The sequence below is a fragment of the Eumetopias jubatus genome, unplaced genomic scaffold, assembly GCF_037043125.1.
Source record: "Eumetopias jubatus isolate StellerSeaLion01/CBP00866 unplaced genomic scaffold, mEumJub1_p1.0 scaffold_9, whole genome shotgun sequence".
Classification (NCBI taxonomy): domain Eukaryota; kingdom Metazoa; phylum Chordata; class Mammalia; order Carnivora; family Otariidae; genus Eumetopias; species Eumetopias jubatus.
The window spans coordinates 49,078,730-49,085,030 of NW_028274815.1; the positions used below are offsets into that span (position 1 = coordinate 49,078,730).

The 6,301-nt window shown below is 45.5% G+C and overlaps 1 pseudogene; it reads left to right on the forward strand.

Moving 5' to 3' along the window:
* The first annotated feature begins 5,967 nt into the window (after window positions 1-5,967).
* LOC114219007 (U2 spliceosomal RNA) lies at window positions 5,968-6,099 on the forward strand (annotated as a pseudogene).
* The last annotated feature ends 202 nt before the right edge of the window (window positions 6,100-6,301 follow it).

The window sequence follows — 6,301 nt, forward strand, 5'->3', positions numbered from 1 at the left end:
ATGGAGAGACCAGGAAAGCTACTAACATGTACAATGCCCAGGATAGCCCCCACAACAGAGAATTATTTGGCCCCAAATGTAAAGAGTGACAAAGGTGAAAATCCTTGAGTCCCTGGAAATACATATTAAGATGATGGTATTTTGGAAGGTTCAACAGGAGATTACATTGCTTAATATTATAAGTTCCCTGAGTTCTTCGTTAATGGTTTTTTAATGCTATATTGGGTGGGCAATTGGTCGAAATTCTTTGAAGCTTTTCCAGATAAAATATGTTACAGTCATGCATTTGTGTGAAGAACTTTGAGGCCTTCACCATCTACATGTGGAGCTTCTATTTGGCATCCACAGGGTACTTTTTGGAGGGAAATCTTGGCCCTCCCCATATGCCAGGCATATGGCCTGATTAGTAGCTTTAATTTTCATAGAGGAATGTCCTCTCTGTTCTCAGCTTGGTTCACAGAGTCACCCTTAATCAACATCCCTATCCACACCCAAGTTCTTGCCCAAGAACATGCATGTGGTAGGGGCTGTTGAGAACCCAACACAGACTGGCACTCTCTTCCACAACAGAGCCAGCTACTGTCTCTATCAGCGCTCCCCACACACCCCTTGATGTCTAAATGTGGTCCAGCTGTGTGGGCCACTTCTGGGCTGATGTGGTTGAGAAGCAAGCACACCATCATCTTGTCTTCCCCCATCTGCTGACTGGGAGTGGAGCCACCAGGTGGAATAGAGCTCAGGTCCCTGAGTCACCCTGTGAAGGAGAGCCACCCACTCATTAGGAACACCTGCTTGGACTGCTAGCAGCAGAAATACCCTTATGGTAAGCCACTGAGCCTTTGAGGTTTCCCTGCAAGTTTCAGCTCATCTACCAGCACTAGGGCTGGTTAGTGACTGTTCTGTGAGCTTTCAAATCTCCTTTTCAGGCTGGTGATCTCCCAGTCTCTCCCGCAGTTGTGAACCCGTCTACTTCCTCCAAGCTCCTTGCTCCACAATCTTCCTTGAGTTCAACTTCCCTGATTGAGCTCGGATCAGTACAAATGATGGAACATGTTTCACTGCAAGTAGGGTTAATAGTAAAGAACACTTCTCGACCGGACCTCCTAACTTCTGATATTGGCTGCCTGCGATACTCTTATTAAGTGAAATTGTCCTCATTTCTAGATTCCGACCTGCGGAAGAAGCATTTCTAATTATGCAAGTTTCTGGGGCTGTGAAAAGTTCTCAAGCCTTGGGCCGACAGGAAGATGCAGGCTGTGTTAGGGGTGGGTGGGCTCTGCGCCACTTTGAGCCACCTCCTTCTTCCTTCCCAGAGAGGTGGTGTGGCCAGCCCCAAAGGTTCTCCTCTCAGGAGACAGAAGTTAGTGATTTCGATTGCTGCTTGGGACCAAAAACCACCCTGCTGTTGCAATACTCCTAAATCTCCTCTCTGTCCACCAAAATAGAACCTGAATGGGGTCTTGGATAACACTGTCTTTCTTGTGTATTTTGAGAGATGTTGGAATTCAGTCATTAATGATTCATTCTTTGGGGCTATAGGCAATCATTAGTACATCTGCTTTTAGAGTCCCTTAAAAATACAAATGCTTCTCAAGCACCTGGGTGGCTCAGTTGGTTAAGCATCTGCCTTCAGCTCAGGTCATGATCTCAGGGTCCTGGGATCAAGCCCTGTTTTGGGTTCCCTGCTCAGCGGGGAGCCTGCATCTCCCTCTCCCTCTGCCGCTCCCCCTGCTGGTACGCGCTCTCTCCCTCAAGTAAATAAATAAAATCTTAAAAATAAAATACAAATGTTTCTCCAAGAGATAATAACAAACCATCATCTAGTTCTCCCTATGTGCCAGAGAATGTTCTTGACACATTCCAGAGACTAACTCACCTAAGCCTCACCACAACTATCTGAAGGAGTTAGTTTTATAATCATCCCCTTTTTTTTCAGATAAGGAAACCAAGGCATGGAATAGTTAAGTAGCTTGCCCAAGCTATCCCAGCCAGTCAGGACCAGGACGGGAACCCCAGCAGTCTGGCCCTGGAGTCTGTGCATTTAACCAGCATGTTGATTTTATATTTGAGGAGAGAAGTGGATTTGGCTTGATTTTATTTGTTCATTGATTTAGCCAATAAATATTTATTGAGCACTTACAATGTGCTAGGTAGTTTGTCAGGCCCTGTGGATATGGTGGTGAAGGTACCCTCCCCTCCCCTTCCCCACCCTGACACCATGGATGTGGTCCCTACTATCCTAGACCCATTTGCATTCTCATATTCATTAACATTTGCATTGTCTGGGATTTCCAGCCTGCAGAATACTTTGAAAATAATAATGTACAAATAGTAATAATAACTACCATTTATTAAGTGCATACTATGTGCTGGATCTTGCATTCATTTCTGCAAGGACCTGCCTAGTTCCCCACGCAGGAACACCAACTACCCCACCCTGTCATGCTTGAGCCAGCGCTCCACAGTCCATCACTGGGGCATTTAACCACCTTCCTGCCCAGGACCAGCTCAGACCCACCCTAATTTCTGTGCTGTCTTGTGCTTGGCTCGGAGGGAGGAGAGGGATTGGGGCAGGACCCCTATTGGTCCTAGAAGTTGGAAGCTGTCATTACACTGGAATTAAGTCGAGTGATCCTTTCTTTTAACTGAAAAAAGTTGGAAATTTTTTAAGAAGGATTTTTTTAAAGATTTTATTTATTTATTTGACAGAGAGAGACACAGCGAGAGAGGGAACACAAGCAGGGGGAGTGGGAGAGGGAGAAGCAGGCTTCCCGCGGAGCAGGGAGCCCAATGCGGGGCTTGATCCCAGGACCCTGGGAGCATGACCTGAGCTGAAGGCAGACGCTTAATGACTGAGCCACCCAGGCGCCCCAAGAAGGATTTTTAAGTATTTACTGAGCACATCTTTGAGAAGACTTTTTAAAAATCTCATTTCTGTATCACTAGTTACCTGCACAACATCAAAACATGCTTACAAAACTCAGAGTAAAAGAGAAGTTTTTATCTCAAATTCCCCCTTTGCCCCACTACCCCTCTTAGCCTTGCACTCACTCACACCTGTTGTTAGCAGGCATCGGTACAGAATTAGGGAGCCCTGGATTTGAGTTCTGATTCCTTCACTCTGTAAAGCATAAGAACTCAGGGAAATGTCTCACCTCTCAAGGCTTCAGCTTCTCATCTGATAATGGGAATGGGAGTGCTGTGAGGATCAAGCAACCTGAGTGAAGCAGAGTGCTTTCCTCTGTGCCTGGTGAATTGGTAAAAATGATTATTCCCTTCCATGGCCCTCAAGGAGGCCATCCAAGTTTCTTTCTAGAACTCTGAGGCCTGACTGTATCTTGTCAAGATGTCCCCATTCCTCCTAACCTACCTCATCTGGAGGACCACTTAAGACACTGCTATGGAAACACATAGGTGCCAGTGGAGGAAGACAGCAAGAGCCAATCCCCTCAGTCCACACTGAGAAAACTGAGTCCCAGAAACAGCAAAGCTCTTTGACTTAGGTTGCCCAGAGAGTTACCGTGGAACTGGAATTGTAAGCGAGGTATCCTGATTCTCTGCTGGAAAGTTTTGCTCTGAGTAGTTCTCCACCTAGGTCTCTTTAGGGCAGCATACCTTAATCTGTGGGAAGAACTTTGGAAAGACTAGAGCAAATCCACCAAGCATCCAGGGGCGCCATGCTCAAAGGCCTATACCCCAGTTGCTCTTCACTCTTTACTCCCACCCTTGAACTCTCTTCTGAATCCTAGACTTATAGAGCTCGATGACCATCAGACAGTACCTGATATCTCACAGGACTCTCTAAACAAACAGTTCAGAACTGAGGTCAAAATCTTCTTCCCCAAACACGTTATTTCTCCTATATTCTGCATCTTGCTTAATGGACTCTCCATTCATCAAACCAGACCCCAAGGAGCATCCTCACCTCCTCCTCACCCTTGTCTTCCCATCTTCTTTCCACAGTTAACCCATGTTTTAGCCTATCCATTTGAGAAGGGTACACTAATCAGTGCCAGAGTCTGCTGTGTCCACATCTAGCTCTAGGCTAACTCCACCTGAGACCAGATCCAAAAGCTGGTGCCGAGATTGTAAAAGGGAAAATGGTGCTTAAGGAACAAAGGCTCCCTTCTGCCTTATCTCCAGCCAGTCTGAATCCCAGGAGAACCTTGTTCAAACGCTTTGAGGAAGACAGGTGTACAATTAGGTGTTATCCAGCATCTTAGTTAAATGTTTGGAAAGCCCAAATTAAAATTCTGGGATGGGATACATTTACCTACCAAGCAGGAGAAAGCTAGGCTGCTCACCTAGTGTGCTCATCCCTCTCTCCTCGGAGTCAAGTCCTCTTCTGGATGCTCAATCCCCAGAGGGCCGAAACTACCCACTAAAAGCCACTTGGGAACAGCGGCAACCACCTCTGAGAAGACCAGCGGCAACTAATGGCCTGACCTGGGATTGGAAGGGTGGAAGATGAGGAATAAGATTGTATTAAAGGCAGAGAACTTCTTCATTGTTAAGTAGTTAAGTTCACTTCTCTTTAACCTCCCATGATGTTTTCTGTTCTCACTACTCTCCAGAAACTATCCTTGCCAAGTCACCATTGACCACCAGCTCGTTTATGAGGCTCTTTCCTTGCCTCACCTCCAACTTGGGTTCCTGAGCTTTTACCACTTTCTAAGCCCCCTTATTCTTTTTTTTTTTTAAGCCCCCTTATTCTTAAACTTCCCTTCTTAACTGGTTCTTTTGGAGATCGCTTTCCACTTCTCTGATCCCTCACCTGGATCCGTTGAAGACTCCGCTCTCTCTTCCCATCCTTTAAATGCCAATGTTTGCCAAGGACCAGTCCCTGGGTCTCCATTTGTCTCTCTCCACAACTTCTCCCTCAAAAAACCACCACTCTACCCTAATTAACCCCAACAATGTCTCTTGCCTGTGAACTATTCACAGGTATTGTCCCATCTGTAACCACCCATCCCAATTTCCTTGCCTTTCTTAAGAGCAGTGCCATTCTTTTATCTTCCAAGTTCAACACTGAGGGGTTGTCTCTGCCTCCTCCCTCTCCTTTGCCTCTGCCTCCTTCCCACTTGCCCAGCTAAGTCTTCCAACTCCACTCTTGTTTCCATTGCCACCCCTGTAAAATGAGCCTTCAGTGCATGCCTACATAAAAATCTCAGCTTCCTAACTGGTCTCCATCAGCATAATTCTGAGTGCTGACCCTAGGCTCTATGAAAAGTTCATATTTGGCTCTTAAACTCCCCTTAGATCCAAATAAGTCATCTGAGTCATTCTTATCATTTCTCCTTTGGATTCACAACTTTTTAAGTCAGATGCAGAGAATAAACTCACCTTCCATCAATCCCTATCCCAGTGATATGTTGGGATATTGGACTAATCCTCCTGTTGATAATTAAAGATCCTAGAAAAAAATTTAAAACAAAAAAAACAACTGTTTGAAGGCACTGGAGATCAGTTTTGGACAGGCAGAAACTGGAGTGGATTTGACCTTTAAAAGAAGGAAAACACACTGGACTAGATTGGTATTTACCCAATCTTCTCCTTAAGGATGGTGTGGTGTGGTGAATGGAAATAGAGCTCAAACAGAAAGCATCAGTCCTATTGAGCTAAGTCAGAGGTCAGAGTTTGGGGCTACCAAAGCAGCTGGACATTTAAGGGGGGAAATCTTGGAAAGGAGGGAGTCACACAGGAGGAATCCCAAAATCTGTGTAAAAATTCCCTTCAAACTCTTGGACAACTCTGAACTGGACATGTTCAGGGAAAGAATCCAAGAAATCCAGCTGAAAGCAACAACTTAAAGACTGAAAGTCCATGCAGAGTTTTCAACAGCTGTCTGATACTGAGGAGACAGAGTCTGAAGTTTAATACCACCAATATAGAGAATGCTAGTTTTCCAATGAAACCCCAGAAGGGCCATATCTTAGTAGTAAGACTTCTATCCTTAGACTAAGAGCCATCACTTCTCAGCCTTCTGGCTAAGATCAAGTGTAGTATCTCTTCTTATCAGTTTAATATCTCTATATCCTCTGTCCAAGACTTATTATTTTTTTTAAAGATTTTATTTTATTTGACAGAGAGAGACACAGCGAGAGAGGGGACACAAGCAGGGGGAGTGGGGAGAGGGAGAAGCAGGCTTCCCGCCGAGCAGGGAGCCCAATGCGGGGCTCGATCCCAGGACCCCGGGATCATGACCTGAGCCGAAGGCAGATGCTTAACGACTGAGCCACCCAGGTGCCCCCCTCTGTTCAAGACTTAAAGCTAAATCCTAGGATTAAGAGAAAAATAACCT